This window comes from Geotrypetes seraphini, unplaced genomic scaffold (assembly GCF_902459505.1).
Source record: "Geotrypetes seraphini unplaced genomic scaffold, aGeoSer1.1, whole genome shotgun sequence".
NCBI classification, from domain to species: domain Eukaryota; kingdom Metazoa; phylum Chordata; class Amphibia; order Gymnophiona; family Dermophiidae; genus Geotrypetes; species Geotrypetes seraphini.
In genome coordinates, this window is record NW_022985982.1 from 61,278 (window position 1) to 71,199 (window position 9,922).

General features: G+C 50.6%; 1 long non-coding RNA gene across 1 annotated transcript; it reads right to left on the reverse strand.

Moving 5' to 3' along the window:
• Window positions 1-9,039: 9,039 nt before the first annotated feature.
• LOC117352511 lies at window positions 9,040-9,646 on the reverse strand. The gene is made up of 2 exons (XR_004537707.1): window positions 9,562-9,646; window positions 9,040-9,427 (listed from the first exon to the last, which is right to left on the reverse strand). It is a non-coding gene; the product is annotated as an uncharacterized LOC117352511 (long non-coding RNA).
• Between the last annotated feature and the right edge of the window lie 276 nt (window positions 9,647-9,922).

Genomic DNA, 9,922 nt, shown 5'->3' on the forward strand with positions numbered 1-9,922 from the left:
TACAGTACGCAATACAGGCAGCAAGCCAATTGGACAGCGTTCGTTTAGAGACAGGATGACCCAGACGGTTAGGATCGAAGGATAGAAAAAGTTGAGGAGAGGAGCGGTGAGCCCTGGTACGGTGAAGGTAGTAAGCAAGGGCGCGCTTACAATCCAGCGTGTGTAGCGCCTGTTCCCCAGGATGAGAATGGGGTTTTGGGAAGAAGACAGGCAGCACGATGGACTGATTGAGGTGAAAGGCTGAAACCACCTTGGGGAGGAATTTCGGATGGGTGCGCAGAACCACCTTGTCATGGTGAAAAAACAGTGAACGGTGGATCGGCGACCAGTGCATGCAGCTCACTGACCCTCCTGGCAGAGGTGATGGCAATGAGGAAAAGCACCTTCCATGTGAGAAGTTTGAGCGAAGCAGTAGCAAGAGGCTCAAAAGGAGGTTTCATGAGGGCTGATAAAACCACATTGAGGTCCCAGACGATAGGAGGAGGCTGTAGAGGTGGTTTGATATTGAAGAGCCCTCTCATGAACCGGAAACCAGAGGATGAGCCGTGAGAGGTTTTCCGAGGATAGGCTCATGAAAAGCAGTGATGGCACTGAGGTGGACTCTGATTGAGGTAGACTTGAGGCCAGCATTGGACAGAGAGAGCAAATAGTCCAGTACGGTCTCCACCGCCAATGAGGTGGGGTTGTGATGATGCAGGAGGCACCAAGAGGAAAACCGGGTCCACTTCTGATGGTAACATTGAAGTGTGGAGGGTTTCCTGGAGGCATCCAAAATGCGACGGACAGGCTGAGACAGGTTTTCTGGAGAAGTCAGCCCGAGAGAAACCAAGCTGTCAGGTGGAGGGAAGACAGATTGGGATGTAGTAGAGACTGATGCTGCTGTGTAAGCAGAGTAGGAAATACAGGAAGAGGAATGGGCTCCCTGGAGCTGAGCTGAAGCAGGAGGGAGAACCAGTGTTGTCTGGGCCACCGAGGGGCGATGAGAATCATGGTGGCCCTGTCCTTGCGGAGTTTGAACAGGGTCCGCAACATCAGAGGAAGTGGAGGGAAGGCATAGAGGAACTGACCCGTCCAGTCGAGCAGGAATGCATCCGGGGCCAGACGATGCGGAGAGAAGAGTCTGGAACAGAACTGGGGTAGCTGATGGTTGTGAGGAGCTGCAAATAGGTCCACCTGTGGAGTGCCCCAGCGAGCAAAGATGGAGTGGAGAGTGGAAGGATCCAGGGTCCACTCGTGAGGTTGAAGGATGCAGCTGAGATGGTCGGCCAGGGAGTTCTGTTCGCCCTGGATATAGACAGCTTTGAGGCAAAGGTTGTGGGCTGTGGCCCATGTCCAGATTCGGAGGGCCTCCTGACAAAGGGGACGAGATCCGGTGCCGCCTTGTTTGTTGATGTAGTACATGGCTACCTGGTTGTCTGTGCACAGGAGAAGAACCTGAGGGTAGAGAAGGTGTTGGAAGGCCTTGAGAGCATAAAACATGGCTCTGAGTTCCAGGAAATTGATGTGATGTTGACGCTCCTGAGGGGTCCAGAGTCCCTGGGTGCGGAGAACTCCCATGTGAGCCCCCCATGCATAGGGGGAGGCGTCCGTGGTGATGATCATGGAATGAGGGGGTGGATGAAGAAGGAGGCCCCTGGAAAGATTTGAAGAGTTCAACCACCATTGAAGAGATTGCTGAAGAGACGATGTCACAGAGATGGGATGAGAAAGAGGATCCCTGGTCTGTGACCATTGGTTGGCGAGGGGTCCCATTGAGGTATCCTGAGGTGGAGTCGCGCCAGAGGAACTACATGGACTGTTGAAGCCATGTGACCCAGAAGAATCATCATCTGGCGAGCAGGGATGGATGGTTGGAGGAGCACCTGTCGGCAGAGGTGAAGCAGAGTCCGGTGCCGGTCGGCAGGAAGGAACGCCCTCATTAGATTGGTATCGAGAACAGCTCCGATGAACTGAAGACACTGCGTGGGGAGCAGATGCGATTTGGGATAATTGATGTCGAACCCCAAGAGATGGAGGAAAGAGATGGTGTGGTGAGTGGCTTGCAGCACAAGCGGAGACGTAGTTGCTTTCACCAACCAATCGTCCAAGTAGGGGAACACTTGTAGGTTGTGGGACCTGAAACAGGCCGCTACCACAATCAGGCACTTGGTGAACACCCTGGGTGATGATGCGAGACCAAAGGGCAGCACCTTGTACTGATAGTGGTGATTCTGTATCTGGAATCGGAGGTAGCGACGTGAAGTCTGATGGATTGGAATGTGAGTGTAGGCCTCCTTGAGGTCTAGGGAACATAGCCAGTCGTGTTGAGAAAGAAGAGGATAAAGCGTGGCAAGGGAGAGCATTCTGAACTTTTCCTTGACCAAACACTTGTTGAGGTTCCTGAGGTCGAGGATAGGACGAAGATCCCCTGTTTTCTTGGGTACCAGGAAGTAGCGGGAGTAAAATCCCTGACCTCTTTGGTCTGGTGGAACTTCTTCGATGGCATTGAGGAGGAGGAGGGATTGGACCTCCCTGAGGAGGAGAGGAGTTTGGGAGGAGTGAGAAGCAGACTCTACGGGAGGATGGTCTACAGGAAGAGTCTGGAACCTGAGTGAGTATCTGTGACGGATGATGTTGAGAACCCACAGGTCTGATGTGATGGCCTCCAGCGGCGTAGAAAGATGGTGAGGCGGCCTCCGATAGGTTGAGGAAGCGGCATCGACGGTTGGAGACTGGCTATGCCCTGGAGAAAGGAGTCAAAAGGGCTGAGGAGGTTTAGTTTGAGGGAGAGGCTTGGTCGCCTGATGAGACTGAGAACGAGCCTGAGAGTGTTGTTGTTGCTGTTGGCGAGGCCGACGAGATTGCTGTTCAGGAGGATTAAGTGGCCTAGCAGAAAAACGACATTGGTAAGAGGACTGAGGTCTGTATGGTCGTGCAGGTGGAGTCTTCTTTTTAGGCTTAATGAGGGTGTCCCATCTCGTCTCATGAGCCGAAAGTTTTTGTGTCGTGGTATCTAGAGACTCCCCAAAAAGTTCATCACCAAGGCAGGGCGCGTTGGCGAGGCGGTCTTGGTGGTTCACATCAAGATCAGACACCCTCAGCCAGGCAAGGCGAACGCATGGCTACTGCCAGTGCAGAAGCTCTGGAAGTGAGCTCGAAAGAATCATAGATCGAGCGCACCATGAATTTTCTGAGCTGAAGGAGGGTGGAAATTTGTTGTTGAAATAATGGAACCTTGCGCTCAGGGATATATTTTTGCAAAGCAGAAAGTTGTTGTACCAGGTGTTTCAGATAAAATGAAAAATGAAAGGTGTAATTGTTGGCTCTGTTAGCCAGCATGGCATTCTGGTACAGGCGCTTACCAAATTTGTCCATTGTTTTTCCCTCTCTGCCAGGAGGGGTGGAGGCATAAACACTGGAACCATGAGATTTTTTTGAGAGTGGATTCTACCAGGAGGCTCTCATGGGGCAATTGGGGTTTATCAAATCCCGGAATAGGGATGACCCGGTATAAACTGTCCAGTTTCCTAGGGGCACCTGGAACCGTAAGGGGATTCTCCAAATTTTTATAAAATGTTTCCCGTAAGATATCATGTACGGGCAGTTTGAGAAACTCCTTGGGAGGTTGGTCGAAGTCCAAGGCTTCTAAAAAGGCCTGGGATTTCTTGGAGTCGGACTTAAGTGGTATGGAAAGAGCCGCAGACATCTCCCGAAGGAATTTTGTGAAGGAGGATTGCTCAGGCTTGGAGGTGGATTCAGCCATGGAGGGTTCCTCATCTGTAGAAGAGGCATCCTCCTCGGTACCGAGTGGGGATTGCTCCCATAAGTCTGGGTCCCTGATGGCCGGCTCAGTATGGCGGGTTTTAGAAAGGGATTTTCCAGATCGCATGGATACGGTGCCGGGAGATGAAGACCGGCGTCGATCCCTGTCCCGGGAGGAGTGTTGCCGATCCCGGTCCCGAGACGACCGGTGTCGATCCTGGGGCCGGGAGGGGTCTTCCGCAGCGCAAGTCTGAAGTGCGGGCTGGGCAGATAAGACCGGCATGGAAGTGTTCATCGGTACCGAGGGGGTGGACACCGGCGGAGTGGTGCGAGGCTCGGGCCGGACCGGTACCGGAAGGAGCAGTGCCAATAGGGTCGGAAGCAGTTCCTGAAGTTGGTGCTGTAGCTGTTCATTGCAATTTGTCCTGGAGGATGGCCGAGATACGGTCCTCCAATGGGGGCACCGGTACCGTTTTAGTTTTCTTGGGTACCATCGGTGCTGCTCTACGCTCCGGCGATGAGGAGGCCGATGAAGAGGCACTCACCGAGATCGGAGCGGAGCGTTTACGGGATTTGCGGGACGCCGGAAGGATCGGTGTCGCCGCTGTGGCTGGAGGGCGCTCGAGGGAAGTGGAAGGCTTCTTAGCCGGCTTACCTGGCGCTATCGACCCCGAAGAAGGATCAGGTGGTGTCGATGTTGACGGTGCCGATTTAGTCGGTGCCGTCGATGTCGGGGTCGGATCCATAGCAGAACCGGTGCCGAAGAGGAGATTCTGCTGGATTTGTCTATTTTAAGCGTGCGTTTTTTGAGAGTAGCACAGCGGGTGCAGGTGTCAGCCCGATGTTCCGGACCCAAGCACTGTAGGCACCAGTTGTGTGGGTCCGAAAGGGAGATCGGGCGTGCACACCGCTGGCACTTCTTAAAACCCGGCTGGGGGGGCATGAAGGGAAAGACGGCCTCCGCGAAATCAAAGCCGGAGGCTTGTATGATGGCAACAGGCCCCACCGGGGCCGGCTGAAAAATAAAGGAAAAAAACAAAGTTTTTTTTTTTTTTTTTTACGAATTAGAAATGAACAAGAAACCCGAAGGGAAAAAGAGAAAAAACAAGAAAATAACGCGAGCGGGAAGGCAAAAAATAAGTTTTCAACGGCCGTTGAAACCACATGCGTCTTCTTCGCTCCGCGGAAATGAAGAAACTGGAGACCACGCACTCCTCCGTCGGGCGGGAAGGCACTCGCGCATGCGCGGTGCGGCCAACTAGAACTTTCTAGTTATAAAGGTCCGTACCGGGGCTCCGTCGGTGACGTCACCCATACGTTAAGAATATGCTGCCTGCTTGTCCTGGGATAATCATTAGACTGGCAGGGACAACTAAAACAAGAGGTCATTCAGAAAAACTGAGAGGAGACAGATTCATAACGAATGCAAGGAGGTTCTTCTTCACCCAGAGGGTGGTGGACACCTGGAACGCGCTTCCCGGAGAGGTAATAAGACAGAGTACAATTCTGGGGTTCAAAAAGGGACTGGATGACTTCCTGGAAGCGAAAGGGATAACAGGGTACAGATAGAGGTTTACCATACAGGACATTGAGTGAATAGGGTATGGATATTTTAGATTAGGTAGGGAACACTTTCAGGTCATGGACCTGGGGGGCCGCCGCGGGAGCGGACTGCCGGGCACGATGGATCCCTGGTCTGACCCGGCAGAGGCAACGCTTATGTTCTTATGACTCCATGACTGCCCCAATTGTGGCAGCGATGCTGGTCAGTTCTCCTATCTGAGGCTGTGTGGCAGCCATCGCTTCTAACATTCAGTAAAATAAAAGGACAAGCCTCACGTGGTCAGCATTTTTATTTTAATAGCAGCCATATAAGGGTTATTCTTCATTGTCGGATATAAATTCTGTCTTGTTTATGTATGGAGGGGATAATGCCTTGATCAGGGTTTCTCAGCCCAGTACTTGGACACCACCATTCAGGCAGATTTTCAGGATATCCACACTGAATAAGCAGGAGATAAAACTGTATGCACTACCTCCCTTTTAATGCAAATGTAACCGAGTCATATGCATTATGGATATCCTGAAAACCTGCCTGGATGGTGGCATCTGAAGGACTGGGTTGAGAATCATTGGCCCAGAAGAGGTGGTGGAGACAGAGAGTGTGTCCGAATTCAAGAGGACCTGGGATAAGTACATGGGATCTCTCAGAGAGAAAAAGAGATAACAGTTACTGCGGACGGGCAGACTAGATGGGCCATTTGGCCTTTATCTGCCATCATGTTTCTATGACCTAGCTGTAGAAAGAGGGGCACGTACCCCCTTCCTAAGCATGACTGGCTTGGCAGGGTTCAAATCCAAACTAAAGGCCCACTTCCCCTCACTGCTGTCAGATACCTAAACCCACTATAACCTCCCTAACCCTGAAATATCCTGTCTACAGTGGCGTACCAAGGGGGGGGGCGGGAGGGGCGGTCCGCCCCGGGTACCAAGCCCTGAGGGGGTGCTCCCGGCCGGTCCAGTTCCCCCCCCTGCGCCGGGTGTCGCGTCTGGAAACAGCCTGCAGCAAGATCGCGATGCCAGAGATCTTTGCCTGCTTCGACTGTTTCCTCCGCCACGGTCCTGCCCCTCCTCTGATGTCAGAGGAGGGGCGGGACCACGGCGGAGGAAACAGCCGAAGCAGGCAAAGATCTCTGGCATCGCGCGATCTTGTTGCAGGCTGTTTCCCCAGGGCAGTAGCGTACCAAGGGGGGCGAGGGGGAGGTCCATCCCGGGTGCCGCCTTAGGGGGGGGGTGCACAGCTGGCCCGGTCCCTATCGCGCTCCTACCCTCCCAGCGAAAGCAGCATCGGCGCCATTATCGAAAAAGGTAATGGCGCCAGGCCTTGGAGCACCAAGGCAGACCGCTTCTCCCCCCTCCCAGCCGAAACCCCGCTTACCATCCTATCTCTCCTCCCCCAAGTGAACCTTTCCGACCCTCCCAGCGAAAGCAGCAAACCTCCCTCCAGTAGCGTCGGCTTTATCCTCCCTCTGCCGCATCACTGATGACGTCATCAGTAACGCGGCAGAGGGAGGAGAAAGCCGCGAAGGAGGTTTGCTGCTCTCGCTGGGAAGGTCGGAAAGGTTCACGGGGGGGGGGAGATAGGAGGGTCAGCGGGGGTTCGGCTGGGAGGGGGGAGAAGCGGACTGCCTCGGTGCTCCATTACCTTCTTCGGGCAGCAGCAGCGTTTACAATTCGCTGCTGTTGCCGGCTTCAGGCCTTGTTCTCTGCCTGGTCCTGCCTACTTCCAGTTTTCATGAAGACAGGACCCGACAGAGAGGAAGGCCTGAAGCGGGCAACAGCAGTGAATTGTGAATGCTGCTGCTGCCCGATGAAGTTCAGGACATCAGGACATCGGGGAAGGAGCAGGAAGAAACCGGCTGCTGGCTTGGGGGTGAGGGTAGGGAAAGAATTGTGGAAGTGGAGAAATCGGCACGATGGCTTTGTGCGGGCTAGGGGGAGAGAGAAAGAAAGGAAAAAATAAAGAGGGGGGGGCCAGGGGGAGAGAGAAAGAAAGGCAGAAAGAAAGAGGGGGGACCAAGGGGAGAGAAAGAAAGGCAGAAATAAAGAGGGGGTCAAGGGGGAGAGAAAGAAAGGCAGAAAGAAAGAGGAGGGCCAGGGGGAGAGAGAAAGAAAGGCAGAAAGAAAGAGGGGGACCAAGGGGAGAGAAAGAAAGGCAGAAATAAAGAGGGGGGCCAGGAGGAGAGAGAAAGAAAGGCAGAAATAAAGAGGGGAGCCAGGGGGAGAGAGAAAGAAGAAGGACCAGAAGAAGGACCAGAGACTCATGAAATCACCAGACAAAAAAGTAGGAAAAATGATTTTATTTTCAACTTAGTGATCAAAATGTGTCCGTTTTGAAAATTTATATCTGCTGTCTATATTTTGCACTATGGCCCCCTTTTACTAAACCGCAATAGAGTTTTTTAGCGCAGGGAGCCTATGAGCGTCGAGAGCAGCGTGGGGCATTCAGCGCAGCTCCCTACGCTAAAAACCGCTATCGCAGTTTAGTAAAAAGGGAGGGGGAATATTTGTCTATTTTTGTATAGTTGTTACTGAGGTGACATTGCATAAAGTCATCTGCCTTGACCTCTTTGAAAACCCGCAGAATATAAATGATAATTAACATTTTCTCTGCGTACAGCGTGCTTTGTGTTTTTTAAAATTTTATTGTTGGTAGATCATTTTGACTTGGCCACAAAGGTAAGGGGAGGGAGGGAGGGGAACTGCTGAAAGACATCTAGTAATCCTTGCAGGCTTGACTGCAGGGAATTATTTTTGTAAAATCATGTTTTGTTATGTGACTGGCATTATCTAGAGTTTAATTTCTATGAATGAATAGAATGAAAATGATATAAAATTACTTGCTTGTTTTTATGTGCGTGCGCTGAAGGAAAGTGGAGAGAGAGTGGGCTGAGGATGCTGAAGGGAAATGGGGAAGAGAGTGGGGAGAAGACGCTGATTTATAAATTGACAATTGTACAGAATATTGTTTCTTTTTATACTTTAATATAAACAATTCAAGGCTTGTGTGGATGGAATCAGGTGGTTTGCGGGGATGGGGACTGAGCTTACGGGGATTAGTCCAATAAAATGGTATTTTTTTATTTCTCATTATTTGTTTTATTTTTATTTGTTAATTTATAAAGTGGTGATTGTTATGTATCAGGTTTTTCAAATTTACATCTACTGTCTTTATATTTTGCACTGTATTAGAGGACATGTGTTACTGTTTTTTGTGGTGTTGCATTGTATCCAGGGTCTGGTTTCTTGGCGGATCAGTTTAACTTTTGTCTACATATTTCTATTTTTAGTTTGTGATTATTCCATTTTGGGCGAGGGTGTATCTCTGTTCTGTGTGTTCTGAAAAAGACATAGTTTTCAGTTGGCATTGACTACAGGACCAATTGACTGTGCGGGATCTGGCTTGTTTAGTTTTACAATGTATGTGTTGGTGTTCTAGTGCTCACTGCAATGTTTAAGATGCAGCCTTTTCCTAGGTACACTCTTGTGGTGCGATATGTAGATTGGTACTAAAAATTATATTTTTCATATAGATGGGGGGGGTGTCAAAAAATGATGGGCCCCGGGTGCCACATACCCTAGGTACGCCACTGCCTGTCTAAATTAGATTGTAAGCTCTTCTGAGCAGGGACTATTATTAGCACCCTTTCAATTGAAGCATCTAGTTATATGAACCTTTTGTCCATTCCTATTGCTGCTTCTCTCCCCCCCCCCCCCCAACACTTTATTTCATTCAAAAACACAGTAACAAGGTCCAGCTTTATTCTGCAAATTAACCAAAAAACCAACACAATTAAAATGTCCAGGAACGAGATCAAGCCATGTGACTGGCAAAGTGGTAATGAAGGGTTGCTCACTTCCTCTTGCCCAACGCAATGGTTGTCTTGAGGACTTTGGGAACATAACGAATGGTGAGGGACACCCGGGTCTCCCGTGTCAGCGTGTCTCCGTAGCGGGAGTCGCAGCTGGCGATGTTTGCAACATTCTCAGTGATGAAGTCAGAGGCGGCAGGGCGGATTCCATGGAGGTAGCAGCTGTACATGTCCCCGCTGAGTACCAGCAGACTGCGTGGCTCCACCAGCAGGGAAAGAAAGTGCCGGTCCTGCTCCATTTGGCAGGTCGTGACCTGTAGCAGGGGAGGGAGAGAACATGGATCTTAGGAGCTGCAACACCCAGGACCGTGGATACAAGTGACAAATTACATAATAACTGGGCAGACTTCTGTGAAAATGCTTGGCATTAGGCTCAGATACCCCTCACCTTGATGCGACATCTGGACACACAAAACTGTTGTTTTCATGGTTTAGGATTGCTGATTTGTTTTCTATGGTAGTGTTGGAAAGATGGGAGGAGAAAATGTGCTTAAAACCAGTACCATATACAACATAATAATATACAGCATACTTTTCTTTCTATTTTGTACTTTAATTTTACCTTCCTTCCCTAACAGGAGACCTGAAGCAGTATGGGGCTCATAATCAAAACTTTAAAACATCCCAAAACCAGCCTAAGTCATCCCTTGGACATCCTAATACAGGGATATCCAAGTGCCGATAATCAAAATCAACTTTCTGGATGTGCAGTAGCACTTCTAAGCTGCTGTGCGTCCAGAGATCAAAGG